The sequence below is a fragment of the Mirounga angustirostris genome, unplaced genomic scaffold (assembly GCF_029215605.1).
Source record: "Mirounga angustirostris isolate CCGP_5_RB_7025 unplaced genomic scaffold, mMirAng1.0.hap1 SCAF_9, whole genome shotgun sequence".
In the NCBI taxonomy this organism is placed as follows: Eukaryota; Metazoa; Chordata; class Mammalia; order Carnivora; family Phocidae; genus Mirounga; species Mirounga angustirostris.
The window spans coordinates 141,577,175-141,594,802 of record NW_026991717.1 but is presented as its reverse complement, the minus strand read 5'-3'; the positions used below and the strand labels follow the sequence as shown (position 1 = coordinate 141,594,802).

The window sequence follows — 17,628 nt, the reverse complement described above, 5'->3', positions numbered from 1 at the left end:
GCTCAACTTCTTCAACAAGATTTGTCAGGCTTTTTAATTCTTGCTAACTGAATGGCTGTGTAGTGGTATCCTAAGAATTCTTTGTTACATAGAATTTTACAATTATTTTGAATAGGGGTGCCTGGGTGGCTCAGTCCATTAAGCATCTCATGCTTGATTTTGGTTCAGGTTATGACCCTGAGATGGAGCTCTGCTTTGAGCTATGTGCTGGGCATGGAGCCTGCTCAAGATTCTCGCTCTCCCTCTCCCTCTGTGCCCCACTCTCTCTTGGTCTCTATCTTTAAAAAAAAAAAAAAAAAAAGAATTTTTTACATTTCTTACATCTGTAAGAATTTTACATCTGACAATTGCTGCAATGCAATTTTTTTAAAAGTAGGCTCCAAGCCCATGTGGAGCCCAAAACAGGGCCTGAACTCAGGGCCCTGAATCAACACCCGAGCTGAGGTCAAGAGTCAGACGCTTGGGGCGCCTGGGTGGCTCAGTCATTAAGCGTCTGCCTTCGGCTCAGGTCATGATCCCAGGGTCCTGGGATCGAGCCCCGCGTCGGGCTCCCTGCTCTGCGGGGAGCCTGCTTCTCCCTCTGCCTCTGCCTCTCTCTCTCTCTATCTCTCATGAATAAATAAATAAAATCTTAAAAAAAAAAAAAAAAGAGTCAGACGCTTAACCAACTCAGCCACCCAGGCACCCCTGCTGCAATTCTGCAGCAAGCACCTGTTCATTTTTCTAATGGTTACTGTGCTACGATTTCTCACCAGATTTAATGAACTCCCCAGTCTCCGTCCACCAGCTTCCAGAGACACTGACTCTAACCCCCAGGCACAGGCGGCCGTGTATCAGTCAGGCCTGGCCAGTGAGAGCAACCTATTCCCTGGTCAGAGCTGGTTTTCCCCTGTGAACATACAAGTCAAAATTAATGAAGTCTTTTCTTCCTCCTCGGGGACTACAAGAGATTCTCTTTCCCAAAGAACTCGAACATGTGGAAAGCAGCCTGCCAACTAGGACTACCTATCCTGAACTTTGTGTGAGCAAGAAATGAACTTGTTTATAATCTATTTATTTTGTTATAGGGCCTAGAGTTGCCCACCATGTTATGTGAAATGGCACTCTAGGCCTGCTTTTTGCCTTAAAATATATTTTGTCTAACATTACACAATCTTGCTCTTGGTGTTTGCATAGTTTATTTTTGCCATCATTTTACTTTCAACATTTCTGAATCCTTTTAGATGAATCTCTTGTAAACAGTATACACCTGGAATTTTTTTTTTTAATCTTATTTTAAAAAAACCTTTGTATCTTTGCCTTTTAAACGGAAAATTTACTCTATTTACATTGGAAGCCATTCCAAATATGTAGATTTATTTCTACTATTTTACCAGGGGTTATCTGCCTCCTTCAGGATTGTTATCATTCTAATCCCCGCTTCCCAGTAATCTAGAAGCTACAGGTTCTGTTTTTATTCTTTTAATGGTAACTTTAGAAATTACAATGTGCAGGTTCTTCTCAAAGGCTACTGTGTCTTTACCCTTCTCCCAGATAGCAAAGACTTTAAAATATTATCTCCATTCGTATTTCCAGTTTATGTCCTACTGTTGTGTATTTACACATGTGCACAAATTTTTGTCACCATTAACGTTTTATGTAACATTCAATCATTTTGGTTAGAGAGAGAATCCTTTCCTTTCTCGTACTGAAGGTATCACTCCCAGTGCTGTGTGGCTCTCATTGCTGGTGTTGAGAAGCTGCCCGCTATCCCTTTGTAGATAATCATGTGCTTCACTGCCCTGTGTTTGGGTGTGGATTTTTTACTTAGGATATCTTGTCAAGCCATTTGTTGAACATCTTAACACTGCAGTTTGGCTTCTTTTAACTTTCCAGAAAAATTTCAGCCATTATCTTTTCAAACACTGCTTCTGCACTGCCCCTCTCCTCTCAGAACCCAATGACTACTTCCTGTGTCTCCTGCCTTCCCTTTGTGCTTCCTGCATTTCCATCTCTTTGCTTCTCATTTTTCTGTTTGATCTATTAAGACGGTGGATTACATGGATTGATTTTCCAGTGTTAAACCAATTTTTCATTCCTGAGATAAACCTCACTTGATCATTACGTAATATCCTTTTTATGTGTTTCTTTCTTTCTTTCTTTCTTTTTTTAAATTTATTTGACAGAGACACAGCGAGAGAGGGAACACAAGCAGGGGGAGTGGGAGAGGGAGCAGCAGGCTTCCCGCCGAGCAGGGAGCCTGATGCGGGGCTTGATCCCAGGACCCTGGGACCATGACCTGAGCCGAAGGCAGACGCTTAACGACTGAGCCACCCAGGCGCCCCTATGTTTCTCTATGGATTCTATTTGCTACAATGCATGGAAGACCTGTGTGTAAGACAAATGCACTTGGTGGTTTTCCTTTATTGTAATGTTTTTGTCTAGTCTTGCTTTCAACGCAGTGCTGGTTCACAGAATGAGATAGGAAATATTCCCTCCTCTTCTATTTTCTAGAAAAGTTTTTGTCAGATTAGTATTCCTTCTTCTTTAAGCGTTTAATACAATTTACCAGTGAAGCCATTTGGGTCTGGAGTTTTCTTTGAGGCAAGGATTTTTTTTTTAAGATTTTATTTATTTATTTGAGAGAGCACGAGAGAGCATGAGCAGGGGGGAGGAGTGGACAGAGAGAGAGGGAGAAGCAGACTCCCAGCTGAGCAGGGAACCCAATGCGGGGCTCGATCCCAGGACACTGAGATCATGACCCAAGCCGAAGGCAGAAGCTTAACTGACTGAGCCACCCAGGCGCCCCAAGGATTTTCATTACCAATTCAATTTCTTTTATAAACATAGAGTAATGAAAGTTATATATTTCTTTGAGTGAGCTTTGAGAGTTTGTGTTTGTCGAGGAATGTTTTCATTTTATTTAAGTTATCAAATCTATTGGCATAAAATTATTTGCAATTTTACTCTTACTACCCTTTCAATGTCTGTAGGGCCTGTAGTGGTACCCTATTTTACATCCTGTTATTGGCATTAATGTTTCCTTCTTTCGCCGATGACAGATTTTTCTGGATATGATGGTTATCTTGAACTTATCACAATTTACCTGCAAATACTATTATGCCACTTTAAGTACAGTGATACCATATTTCCATTTCTCCCCTCCCATCCTTTGTACTACTGTTTTCATTTATTTACCTCTACAAGTATTATAAGGCCCATCATATATTGTTATTTTTGCCTTAAATAGCCAATTTTTTTAAAAAAGCAATTAAAAGTGAGAATATTTATCCACCTATTGACCATTTCTGGTTCTTTTCACTCCTCTCTGAAAAAATTTCCATCTGGTGTCATTTGCTTCTACCTGAACTTCCTTTAAAAATTCTGTGTAGTGCAGGTCTGCTGGCAATAAATTCTGTCAGCTTTTCTTGGCCTAGAAATTGTGATTTCACTTTTATTTCTGAAAGATATTTTCTCTGGGTACAGAATTCTAAACTAACAGGTTTTTCTTTCGGTGCTTTAAACATGTCACTGTGTTGTCTTCTGGCTAGCACAGGCTAGGACCAGATGTCAGCTGTCATTTCTGTCTTGTTCCTCTGTAATGTCTTTTCTTCTTGCTTTTTTTTTCCTCTTTAGCACTGGTTTTTCAGCAATATCATTATGCAGTACATTGGTATGGTTTTCTTTGTTTATTCTATTTGGGGTTTTTGAGCTCTGTGGTTTGTAGTTTTCATCAAATTTGGATTTTGTTTTTCAGCCATTATTTCTTCAAATGCTGTTTGCATTCCCTCCTCTTTTGGAAGTCTAGTTACACGTATCTGAGAACAGCTAATTTTGTCTCACAGGTTCCTAAATATTGTTATTCTCTCTTCAGTCTTTTCTTTTTGTTTGTTTTTTAAAGATTATTTATTTATTTATCTGACAGAGAGATAGAGAGCACAAGTAGGCAGAGTAGCAGGCAGAGGAAGAGGGAGAAGCAGGCTCCCCGCTGAGCAGGGAGCCCGACGCAAAGCCTGATCTCAGGACCCTGGGATCATGACCTGAGCTGAAGGCAGACAGTTAACCAACTGAGCCACCCAGGTGCCCCAGTCTTCTCTATTCTTTTTGCTGTATTTTGGATCGTCTTGAAGTTTACTGAGCCATTCTTCTGTAATGCCAAACTGATGTTCATCTCTCTATTGCATTTTTCATTTCAGATATTTTATTTTTCATCTCGAACTTTTATTTCAGCCTTTTTTTTTTGTATTTTTCATTTTGCTAATTATGTTCATTTTTCTCTACATTTTTGATATGTGCAACTTATTTGTAACAGTTATTTTAAGGTCCTTATCTGTTATTTTGGGTCTGTTTCTATTGGTTGACTTTTCTCCTGGTTAGTATCATATTTTCTTGCTTCTTTGTATGCCTGGTAATTTTTATAAGATGCTGGATACTGAAGTTTTTTATGCTGCTGGCAACTGGATTTTATATCCTTTTAAATATAATTGGGACTTGGGGCACCTGGGTGGCTCAGTCACTTAAGTGGCTGACTCTTGATTTTGGTTCAGGTGATGATCTCAGTCAGGGTCTTGGGATCAAGCCTGGCATCGGGTTCCGCACTCCGTGGGGAGTCTGCTTCTCTCTCCTTCTTCCTCTGTCCTCCCACCCCCGTGCACACACACACACACTCTTTTACTCTGTCAAATAAATAAATAAATAAATCTTCAAAAATAAATAAATACAGGTGGGACTTTGTTCTGGGAACTTACTTGGAACCAGTTCGGCAGGTCCGCAGCAGCCCTTCTAGAGCTAATCCAGCCCCACTACTGAGGTGAGGGGAGTCTACCTGATGCCCTAATTGGAAAAGTTGCTCTGAAACACCCTAACGAAGATTTAAAAACAAGCCTTAAAAGGACCTAACTGCTATTACCCTAGGTGGTGGGAACACAAACTATCTCAACCCTGTGTGATATCCACAAATTGTCCAGTCTACTCCTTTCTGGTGGTTCTTTTCCTGGCTTTGAGGTTTTTTCCTCCTGTATTTGCTGGTCAGTATTCAGTCAAAATCTCAAGGGGGTCCTTTTGCAGATCTCTGGAGTTCTCTAAGTAGCCCCCTTCCTCTCCTATGCTTTACCCTCCGGCCCAAATTCTAGCTGCCTTGTCCTCCCAAACACTGAATGTTTGTCACTTCAGTAAGCCTGTGGGCTCTGGATTCTCTCTCCCTGCCCTGCAGTGTGGAAACTGTCTCTAGGCCAAGATTGGCAAACTATGGCCTGGGGCCAAATCTAACCTACCACCAGTTTTTTTAAACAAAGTTTTATTGGAATACATCTATACCCATTCGTTCACATACTTGGTATGAAAGCAGACACAGAGTTGAGTTCGTAGTTGTGACAGAGATCATATGGTCTGAAAAGCCTGAGATATTTACTGTCTGGCCCTTTACATAAAAATTTCATGGACCCTGATCTAGAGAATAAGCTGGAATAACCGTAGGGCTCATTTATTTCAGGGAACACAGTCCTAACCTGTCTGCTGAGCAATGTCTAGAACTGTTGTTTCATATATTTTGTCTGGTTTTCAAGTTGTTTAAGATGGCAGTCAGGTTTGGAACTAGGGTAAGGTGAGTGAGATACTTGCCTCAGATACAAATTTTAGGGAGGAACAAAAAACACTCAGTAACAGATAAAAATCAAAATTAGTGAAAAAAATCCACGAGAAACAAAAATATTAAAATTTTAAATAAAGATAGTACCAGTAACAGTGCTGAACTGAGCCATATGGGAACTGAGGCAAAAGGAAAAATCATTAATTCTGATCCTGTCTATATTTAATATTTGATTTTTTTCATTATGGATCTATTTGTATCAAATTTGATTTTCTCAAAGCACTGTATTAAAATGTTTATTCTGAGGGCCCCTGGGTGGCTCAGTTGGGCTTCTGATTCTTGATTCGGCTCAGGTCATGAGATTGAGCCCCACTTTGGGCTCTGCACTCAGCAGGGAGTCTGCTTGAGGACTCTCTCTCCTTCTGCCCCTCCTTCCACTAAAATAAATAAAATCTTTAAATAAGTAAAAAAAAAAAAAAATGTTTTTAAATATTTTAAGTAATCTCTACACCTAACATGGGGCTCAAAATTACAACCCCAAGATCGAATCACATGCTCTACTTACTGTGCCAGCAAGGTACCCCTAAAATATTAATCTCAATTATTGAGCTTTCTGGTGCCCCCTTCAATTCTGCACCTGAGGCAAGTGCCTCACTTGCCTTACCTGGTCCTGGTGGAGAGTAAGTCTGGTCTCTGTTATTCAGTCATGGCAGAAATGCAAGACTCACGAGTAACTTTCTTACTAAGCACATCCCACTAATATAACTACAAGAATTTATCAGAACTAGAAAATTGTTTTCTTTCTCAGAGATATCTTAAAACAGAAAATGCTTCAATATGAAATGCAATGCTCAAATTCCTTCTATTTGCAACTAAAGTTTTTTTTTTTAAGATTTTATTTATTTATTTGACAGAGCGAGAGAGCACAAGCAGGCAGAGCAGTAGAGAGAGAGGGAGAGGGAGAAGCAGGCTCCCCACTGAGCAGGGAGCTCCGATGCAGGGCTCGATCCCAGGACCCTGGGATCGTGACCTGAGCCAAAGGCAGACACTTAACCGACTGAGCCAGCCAGGTGCCCCTAAAGTCTTTTTAAAAAATATTTTATTTATTTGTCAGCGAGAGAGCGTGCACAAGCAGGGGGAGCAGCACACAGAGGGAGAAGCAGGGTCCTCACTGAGCAGGAGCCCGATGTAGGACTCGCCATGACCTGAGCCCAAGACAGATGCTTAACTGACTGAGCCACCCAGGTATCCCGATTTGCAACTAAAGTTTTATATGTACGTATTCCCACACATACCCACTTTGTAGGCAGGGAAATACTACAAGAATATAAAAACTTTCCTAAAATTGGGGCGCCTGGCTGGCTCAGCTGGTAGAGCATGCGGCTCTTAATCTCAGGGTTATGAGTTCAAGCCCCATGTTGGGTGTGGAGCCTACTTAAAGAAATTTTAAAAATAAATTAATTAAAAAAATAAAAACTTTTGTATAATTACTAAATACATGCACACAAAAATACTATCACTGTAAAACAATACTGTAATTATACAATGTCAGGTTGACATATTTATATTATGGGGTATACGAAAAACAGCCATCAGCAGCAACTGCTACAAAGTCAATTTACTAACTGGTGAAAGTAGGTGCCAAGGTTCTCAATATATCAGTTCAATTCAAAGCAAATCAAGCAACAAACTATCATTCTAGATTCTGCAGGATTACCACCCTGCTGGTGCTCCTCTCTAGTAAATGCAGCAGGAAAGCACTAGGCAAGCACAAGCAAAAGGACTGTCATGGTTGCGAGAATAAAGAACCTCCACCATAAGCCAACTTTTACGTATTCTGCGTTTACTTCATTTTCTAAAAGCACAAGTGCAGGAAAATGTTTTCAAATGTAATGACCTAAAAAAGCTTTTCCCTTATATGGTATTAAGTTTAGTGGAGAAACAAAGACTATGAAATTAAAATTTGTAATTTTTATGAAGAGAGTCGAAACTCATGAAACTAATTAACAATCAGACACTGTTCGAGTTCATAAAGCATCCCCTCACCCCCAAATTCCCTCTTCCATCTGCTCCTTCTGACCTGGCCTTGGGTATGAGTCTGCCCTACCCAGCCCGATGCAGCAGGCCTGCCCTCCCCTGCCAAGACCCTGCCTCTGCGTCACAGTGTCCTACTAGACACTTCATCCTCAAGACTCCAGTCAAGTATTTTGACACCTACCATTTACACTCAACTCACAGTTTGTCATGAAACTTTAGGGCAGAGATCATGCTAAATTTTTATCTGTAGCCTCCCTCCACCCCCAGCACCTAGCAAGATGCCAGGCACACTTGGCAGGCACCTGTTTTCTACGACGTTAAACGTCTCTATGCATCTTTCCGAGAACCTTCCCTTCCTCAAGCCCTGATCTATACTATAAGGACACCCATCATAAGACAAGCCTACGCTGGCTCTGCTTCCTTCTCTCTCTCCCACCTGACTGTGAGCTTTCTGAAGACAGAAAAGTGCTTTTTTTAGGTTTGTATCCTCAGCACTTAGAAATTATCTACCACACAGTAAACATTCAATATATATTAGTAGTTATTACATTATTCCTGTAATCACTCATTTATTCTTCACAACTCTGTAAATATCCTCCTTTACCGCCCCCTCCATTACAGAGATGAGGAAACTGGAACAGAAAGGTTCAGCAATTTCCCAATATTACACATCAGCAAGCGACAGAGTGGTCTGCCTCTTGAGTAACATTCGTAACATCTGTAACAGACAGTGACTACATCAACAAAGGCAGGCTCACTGACTCATGATGTCTTAAGGATTAATACAGATTTATGCTGTAAAATCGAATTTGCCACTTGCACCTCTCAAATTATCTTTAAAAGGTTATTACCCAATGCTCCAAATCTCTCCTTGGACTATTGAGGAACTAAGATAATGATACTTAGCAACCTGCCCAAAGTCAGAGTCAGGACTGAAACCCTGGTCTCAAAGACCAGTGCTCCCGCCACGGTGACTTGAATGGTGTTCTCAACAGCTCAGACACCTGTAAATTCAAATCCTGGGTGAGGAAGCAAAATACATGCCTCAAAATTCCCAAAACATCAATAATGCCTAACTAATGCATTTGTCACTTTTGAAAACCAAGCATTTTTTTAATTGTTTGAATGTCAGCATTGACATCCCTGAAGTTTATTTATTCCCCTAGGACTAACAGGACATTCACGACCAGATGCACCAAAGACAGGGCCTCTGGCTGAACCAAGGCCGTTTCTGACTTCAAGGAAGATACTGAGATCTTGACGAGGCTAAAATAAATTTCTCGCATCACTTAATTAATTATTTGCTTGGTTTCTAGCTACTTTAAATATGAGAACTGACTACAACTATTGAGCTTACTTTTGAAAAGCATTATCCAAATGGATTTGAACAAGGAGGAAAAATGCTAGTTAAGAGTGAAATGACTATCCCATGCTACTGGGTAATAGTTAAAATTACACTTGCGTGAAAAAAAACCATGTTCTGGAACTGTAATGCAGTGTTTGGTTTTGTTTTTGGCAATATGATAGGTTTCTCTGAAGTCTTGTTCACCTGAAATCATGGTCGAATATCCATTACCACTGCATACTTACTTTAGTCTTAAAATATGAAATGTCACATATATTGTTACAGATAGAGTCACGTTGAAAATTTGAGATGTCTAGTGTAATATTTCTAGGATCTTTTTGAATCTAATATTTTCTTTTTCTTTTTTTTTTTAAAGATTTTATTTGACAGAGAGAGACACAGTGAGAGAGGGAACACAAGCGGGGGGGAGTGGGAGAGGGAGCAGCAGGCTTCCCGCGGAGCAGGGAGCCCGATGCGGGGCTCTATCCCAGGACCCTGGGATCATGACCTGAGCCTAAAGGCAGACGCTTAACAACTGAACCACCCAGGTGCCCCTGAATCTAATAATTTTCATGCTACATAAATCCTCTAAAATAAATCGACTTCCTAATCAAATGTGATCCCATTTGCTAAAATTGCTGGACCCACCAGTATGAAGTTTCCTACATGACATCCAACTGATCACACTGTTTTAATGTAAGGGTGTACAAAAGTGTGACATCTTTCAGGTCACCTAGAAATTTTCATCTGATCAGTCTTTCAAATAAACCCTATTCTGCAATGTATGCTTTTGCATAATTAATATAGTTACGATTCACTGCAATTTACTTGGTGAATTTAAACAGAGATTTGTTATGCAACATCAAATCTCTTAGGTTTCCCCCAAAATTAATCAATATTTTGAACATAAAATATTCTACTGTCAACACTTTTTATTAAAAAAAAAGGCCACATTAATAAAATTTTCTACTGGAATAATATGAAAAGAAATCTAAATTTGTAGGTTAGATCAGTGCTGCTGAAAAACTCCAGGACTGACTCATTAGCCAGAAGTGCCCAGAGGGCAGGGAGCACCTGGCCACATTGTGGCCCCACAGCGCCACGCCACGCCTTACACACAGCCCCTGGTGCTGTCCCAAATGGTCCAGCGGTTGGGACCAAAGTTTGCCTTGCCAGGTCCCCCTGTTTCCACTCTCACAAGTGCCCAATAAATAATTCTGAATGACAGCACCCTTCCCCAGTCTGGCACTGTCCTGAGAAAAATGGAAGAGCACTTCCTGTAAATTAAAATATCAAAAGTGGGGCACGTGGGCTCAGTCATTAAACATCTGCTTTCAGCTCAGGTCATGATCCCAGGGTCCTGGGATCGAGCCCCGCATCGGGCTCCCTGCTCCACGGGAAGCCTGCTTCTCCCTCTCCCACTCCCCCTGCTTGTGTTCCTGCTCTCACTGTGTCTCTGTCAAATAAATAAACAAAATCTAAAATAAAATAAAATAAAATATCAAAAGCACTGGGGCTGGTTTTACTAGTTTCTCAAAACTACCTCATTTTCCTCAAAAATCTCTACACTTGAATTCAAAGGATGCATTAAAGTCTGCTAGCCTCACAATGTATTTGTTCACTTACAAGAAAAAGAACATGGAGAGCAAAAGAGGAAAGGGCCATTTAGGACATAAATAGTCTTCTACTCTTGGCTGTTTCCGGCTCCTCGGTGGAGGGGAAAACACAAATATTCAATAATTGAAAAGATATTAAGGGGGCACCTGGGTGGCTCAGTCATTAAGCGGCTGCCTTCGGCTCAGGTCATGATCCCAGGGTGCTGGGATCGAGTCCCCACATCGGGCTCCCTGCTCGGCGGGAGGCCTGCTTCTCCCTCTCCTACTCCCCCTGCTTGTGTTCCTGCTCTCGCTATCTTTCTCTCTGTTAAATAAATAAATAAAATCTTTAAAAAAAAAAAAGAAAAGAAAAGATATTAAATTAGTAATGGAAAAAAGATTTCTTGGTTGAATCAAGAAAATAGTTGAAAACTTCCAAGACAGTCCTGTAAAGGACACAGAGCATCACAATCACCTTGGAGGGGCCTCTGGTGTCCTGTGCTCCTTCAACACGCACTTCAGCGCCTAGGATGCCCAGCACAGTACAGACAGGAGGGAACAAGAAAGACTGTTTACGGGGAAGGGGACACAGCACATGTGACTGTGTGTGCACATGCGTGTGACATGAAAACTACCAAGGAAGAATGTGGTGAGCATGCCAGCGACACCCATTTAAGTGGGTACAGGGAAGGCCTCCCTGGGGAGAGGACATTTAAACCATAATCTGAAGGATCACTAGAGATTAACTATTTCTGTAATCCTCAGATTTTTAAAAAATATAAACAAAGATAAATACAATAAGAAAAATCAAGGGTGTAAGAAGTGGCTCAGTACTGAGTATCAATTCAATACCTCACTTTATAGGTTACACAGGAAAAAAAATCACCTTATAATTTGAGGGTACCAATCTTTTTGCTATACTTCTGCTTGATATTAATTAGTATTAACTAATGCACATACACGCATATATGCACACATACATACTAATATATATCAAACACAAGGAGATAAGTATATATATAACATAAATATAATCACATGGTATATTGATAAATATTGGTGATTAATAAATATGAATGAACTAAACGAATGAAACGGTTTCTGGCCAGAGCTCAGAAAATGCGTTAAAAAAAAGTACTTTTTTTCTCACACTTCTTTTGCAAGCAAGGAACTAAACCTCCAAGCAATTTACTTGCAGGCATTAAATTACATTTCAAAAATAGCTTTATTAAAGGGGGTACAGAGCTGTTTCTCAACAACTCATAATAGAAGCCTTCTTCTGAATAAATGTTATAAACAGAATTTTTAGATGAGCACAATCTGAACGCAGGAAATGAATTTGTTTTACCAGAGTTGTAGCTGCAAGTTGTAATAAACAATACCACTCATAATGATGAATAAAACCCAGCACTATTAGACATTTTCGAAATCCCAGGCAGAATAAAAAGGGAAACGATATGCTAGGAACTGTGGCCTGGGAGTTAAGGCTCTAAGCTGAGAAAAAGTCTGGGCAACAAGACTCCAGGCTGGGGTTGGAGGAAGAAGGCAATGCTGGCCAGGAGCGCATCCACCTGGGCTCTGACACTGCCCTCTGAGCCCTGGGGCTGGGTTTCGGTGACACGGGGCTGGGGTTATGAGGAAGGACTGAACAAGACTCTGTATGGAGGTTTTAACATTTCACAGTTTGGATGGTCAACAGTCCAGAACACAGAGTAGATGGCAGACCTGAGCTCCACCCTGACCCTGTCTTTGCAGACTGTCTCAACTCCACCTGCTACTACAGAGACAGTCTCAGTGCAACAGGGGAGTGACTCAGAACATACAAGTCACCCGATTACATAGATGTCTTATGGCTGAGCACAAGCTGCACATAAAAGGGGTGCTTACTCCAACCTGAGGGTCTGAAGACCCTTGCAAAATAATCCTAATTAATGAACCTGCCTGAGAAATGCCATTTAAAAAAAATATGTTACTTATTTATTTGAGAAAGAGAGAGCACAAGCAAGTGGAAGGGCAGAGGCACAGGGAGAAGCAGGCTCCCTGCTGAGCAAGGAACCCGATGCGGGACTCGATCCTGGGATCATGACCTGAGTCAAAGGCAGACGCCCAACCAACTGAGCCACCCAGTCTCCTCAGAAATGCCATTTTGTAACATATGCAGGGCTTCTCTAAGTGTGAAAATTTGTCATTTTTAAGGGTTCTAGAGGGGAGGGGGTGGGGGGGTGGGCTAGCCTGGTGATGGGTATTAAAGAGGGCATGTATTGGGGGCACCTGGGTGGCTCAGATGGTTAAGCGTCTGCCTTCGGCTCAGGTCATGGTCCCGGGGTCCTGGGATCGAGCCCCACATCGGGCTCCCTGCTCGGCGGGAAGTCTGCTTCTCCCTCTCCCTCTCCCCGTGCTTGTGTTCCCTCTCTCGCTGTGTCTCTCTCTGTCAAATAAGTAAATAAAATCTTTAAAAAAAAAAAAAAGAGGGCATGTATTGAATGGAGCACTGTGTGTTATACGCAAACAATGAATCATGGAACACTACATCAAAAACTAATGGTGTACCCAAAACCAGACAAAGACCCCATCAAAAAGGAGAATTACAGACCAATATCCCTGATGAACATGGATGCAAAAATTCTCACCAAAATACTAGCCAATAGGATCCAACAGAACATTAAAAGGATTATTCACCATGACCAAGTGGGATTTATCCCTGGGCTGCAAGGTTGGTTCAACATCCGCAAATCAATCAATGTGATACAGTACATTAACAAAAGAAAGAACAAGAATCATATGATCCTCTCAATAGATGCAGAAAAAGCTTTTGACAAAGTACAGCATCCTTTCTTGATCAAAACTCTTCAGAGTATAGGGATAGAGGGTACATACCTCAATATCATAAAAGCCATCTATGAAAAACCTACAGCAAATATTATTCTCAATGGGGAAAAACTGAGAGCTTTCCCCCTAAGGTCAGGAACGCGGCAGGGATGTCCACTATCACCACTGCTATTCAACATAGTATTGGAAGTCCTAGCCACAGCAATCAGACAACAAAAAGAAATCAAAGGCATCCAAATTGGCAAAGAAGAAGTCAAACTCTCACTCTTTGCAGATGATATGATACTTTATGTGGAAAACCCAAAAGACTCCACCCCAAAACTGCTAGAACTCATACAGGAATTCAGTAAAGTGGCAGGATATAAAATCAATGCACAGAAGTCAGTGGCATTCCTATACACCAACAACAAGACAGAAGAAAGAGAAATTAAGGAGTCAATCCCATTTACAATTGCACCCAAAACCATAAGATACCTAGGAATAAATCTAACCAAAGAGACAAAGGATCTGTACTCAGAAAACTATAAAATACTCATGAAAGAAATTGAGGAAGACACAAAGAAATGGAAAAACGTTCCATGCTCATGGATTGGAAGAACAAATATTGTGAAGATGTCAATGCTACCTAGAGCGATCTACACATTCAATGCAATCCCCATCAAAATACCATCCACTTTTTTCAAAGAAATGGAACAAATAATCCTAAAATTTGTATGGAACCAGAAAAGACCCCGCATAGCCAGAGGAATATTGAAAAAGAAAAGCAAAGCCGGTGGCATCACAATTCCGGACTTCAAGCTCTATTACAAAGCTGTCATCATCAAGACAGCATGGTACTGGCACAAAAACAGGCACATAGATCAATGGAACAGAATAGAGAGCCCAGAAACGGACCCTCAACTCTATGGTCAACTAATCTTCGACAAAGCAGGAAAGAATGTCCAATGGAACAAAGACAGTCTCTTCAACAAATGGTGTTGGGAAAATTGGATAGCCACATGCAGAAGAATGAAACTGGACCATTTCCTTACACCACACACAAAAATAGACTCCAAATGGTTGAAAGACCTCAATGTGAGACAGGAGTCCATCAAAATCCTAAAGGAGAACACAGGCAGCAACCTCTTTGACCTCAGCCGAAGCAACTTCTTCCTAGAAACATCGCCAAAGGCAAGGGAAGCAAGGGCAAAAATGAACTATTGGGACTTCATCAAGATAAAAAGCTTTTGCAAAGCAAAGGAAACAGTTAACAAAACCAAAAGACAACCGACAGAATGGGAGAAGATATTTGCAAATGACATATCAGATAAAGGGCTAGTATCCAAAATCTATAAAGAACTCATCAAACTCAACACCCAAAGAACGAAGAATCCAATCAAGAAATGGGCAGAAGACATGAACAGACATTTTTCTAAAGAAGACATCCAAATGGCCAACAGACACATGAAAAAGTGCTCAATATCGCTCGGCATCAGGGAAATCCAAATCAAAACCTCAATGAGATACCACCTCACACCAGTCAGAATGGCTAAAATTAACAAGTCAGGAAACGACAGATGTTGGCGGGGATGCGGAGAAAGGGGAACCCTCCTACACTGTTGGTGGGAATGCAAACTGGTGCAGCCACTCTGGAAAACTGTATGGAGGTTCCTCAAAAAGTTGAAAATAGAGCTACCATATGATCCAGCAATTGCACTACTGGGTATTTACCCCAAAGATACAAAAGTAGGGATCCGAAGGGGTACGTGCACCCCGATGTTTATAGCAGCAGTGTCCACAATAGCCAAACTGTGGAAAGAGCCAAGATGTCCATCGACAGATGACTGGATAAAGAAGATGTGGTATATATATACAATGGAATATTATGCAGCCATCAAAAGGAATGAGATCTTGCCATTTGCAACGACGTGGATGGAACTGGAGGGTACTATGTTGAGTGAAATAAGTCAAAAAGAGAAAGACATGTATCATATGATCTCACTGATATGAGGAATTCTTAATTGCAGGAAACAAACTGAGGGTTGCTGGAGTGGGGGGTGGGGTGGGAGGGATGGGGTGACTGGGTGATAGACACTGGGGAGGGTATGTGCTCTGGTAAGCGCTGTGAATTGTGCAAGACTGTTGAATCTCAGATCTGTACCTCTGAAACAAATAATGCAATATATGTTAAGAAAAAAAAAAAAAGAAGAAGAAGAAGGTAGCGGGAGGGGAAGAATGAAGCGGGGGAAATCGGAGGGGTGGACGAACCATGAGAGACGATGGACTCTGAAAAACAAACAGGGTTCTAGAGGGGAGGGGGGTGGGAGGATGGGTTAGCCTGGTGGTGGGTATTGAGGAGGGCACATTCTGCATGGAGCATTGGGTGTTGTGCACAAACAATGAATCATGGAACACTTCATCTAAAACTAATGTTGTAATGTATGGGGATTAACATAAGAATAAAAAAAAAACTAATGGTGTAATGTTGTATGGGAATTAACATAACAATAAAAAATTAAAAAAAAACACTAATGGTGTAATGTATGGTGATTAACATAATAAAAGAAAGAAAAATTTGTCATTTTTAATTGAATGTCCTTTTTGACAAGTCAAGATACTGTTCTTCTTAATTGATGTTAATAATGTTTTTATTCTTCTAAGCTAAAGAACTATTTTATTTTATTTTATTTTAAAGATTTTATTTATTTATTTGACAGAGAGATAGTGAGAGAGGGAACACAAGCAGGGAGAGTGGGAGAGGGAGAAGCAGGCTTCCCGCAGAGCAGGGAGCCCGATGCGGGGCTCAATCCCAGGACCCTGAGATCATGACCTGAGCCGAAGTCAGACGCTTAACAACTGAGCCACCCAGGCGCCCACTAAAGAACAATTTTAAATTATACTGTTGAATTTATTTTTAGTGTATCACAGGCTTCTAAGAGCAGTACCTGATTCATTTACCATAAATTAGCGTGTGCGCCTGCATCTGGACTTACATGGCGGTGTGCAGTCGAAGAGTGTGCTGGTCTTCCCCCTGGGTCCTACTGCATCTCAACTGCCTGGGGAATGCAACACCAGGCTGTCTGTAGGGCACTTTCTCTAGAGACCTGATGAAGGCAGACTCTTAGGCAGGGCATCTGGGTTACAGGATTCCTCACCTATCAAGAAAAATCAGTATCCCCTAAGATCTGAAAGCAGAAATCTTTCTCTACCTGAAAGGTTACATCTAAGACTCTTTTGATCCGGCTCTCTATGAGAGAGGTCATTTAATTCTCTCTCACCTGAGGGTAACAACACACGTGTCCTGAGCGCTTTATACATCACCAAATGGAAACCTCTAAGGACTGCATTTTCAATCGCGTTCTTGCCGTCTCAGACTGTCCTGTATTTTACCATGTGCCTCCTAAGCAACAGGATCCAGATGCTGCTGGACCCGCACCTGACCTTATTCCTTCTGTCATCTTTGCCCACCGTCCCCAAATCTGTAACAGCCCTACCAGTTTTCAGGGCCTCCAAAGTTATCCAGACACTTAATGGGTTTCTGTTATGTACTGAGCCTGAGATCCCACAGTGAGAAATGTGCCTCCTACCCTCACAAAGCTCAGTGTTGGGGGGGTGGGGGGCTGGGTACAGGAATCAAGTCCTGGAACGCCCTAGCTGCCTGTAACCTGAGTACAAGCAGCCTTACAAGCTGAACCTCTTATTATTTGTAATAAGTAAGGCGTAATGTGTAAGCTGCACCTAATATTACTATGTTGTTTTGCCTTAGTGAACACAGCACTGCGACCTTGATTTAATAGCTAATGATTCAGTTCACCCCCCCGAGACCACTGGGCACCCAGCCTCTCTGCAGAATACCACAGACAGGCAGAATGCAGCTGCAGAGCCACGACTCATCTCCACACACAGGCTGAGTGCTCTTGTGCTCAGGGCATGACCTCTCATCACAGCATGAGGCCTGGGGGGCAGAGGATGTGCCCCTCGAGTCTCCGGCACACTGAATAGAAGCTGGGTAAATGATGGAATAAAGAAGAAAGGGAAAGTAGGAACTTTTATAAATTAGAGAGTTCTATTCCTGTTATTACGTAGGCCTTTTTTTGATAAAAAGAAAAGCAAAAAACAGTTACTGAGAACAAAACTCTTCTGTCAGGAAAGCGATCTTTAGGAAAACAGAAAGCCAGGAGCCAGGGGGCGCCTGGGTGGCTCAGACGTTAAGCGTCTGCCTTCAGCTCAGGTCATGGTCCCAGGGTCCTGGGATCGAGCCCCGCATCGGGCTCCCT

At 41.6% G+C, this 17,628-nt stretch overlaps 1 protein-coding gene across 7 annotated transcripts in view; it reads right to left on the bottom strand.

The window, feature by feature from the left end:
• Nucleotides 1–17,628, bottom strand: part of TRAF3 (TNF receptor associated factor 3) — a 120,461-nt gene that overhangs the window by 56,676 nt on the left and 46,157 nt on the right. For 2 of the 7 annotated variants that reach the window (XM_064571629.1, XM_064571630.1), the window contains one exon: nucleotides 753–889. The exons of the other annotated variants lie outside the window; for them this stretch is intronic. The gene's annotated coding sequence lies outside the window, so the exon portion shown is untranslated. The remainder of the gene's footprint in view (nucleotides 1–752; nucleotides 890–17,628) is intronic. 7 annotated transcript variants of the gene reach the window in all.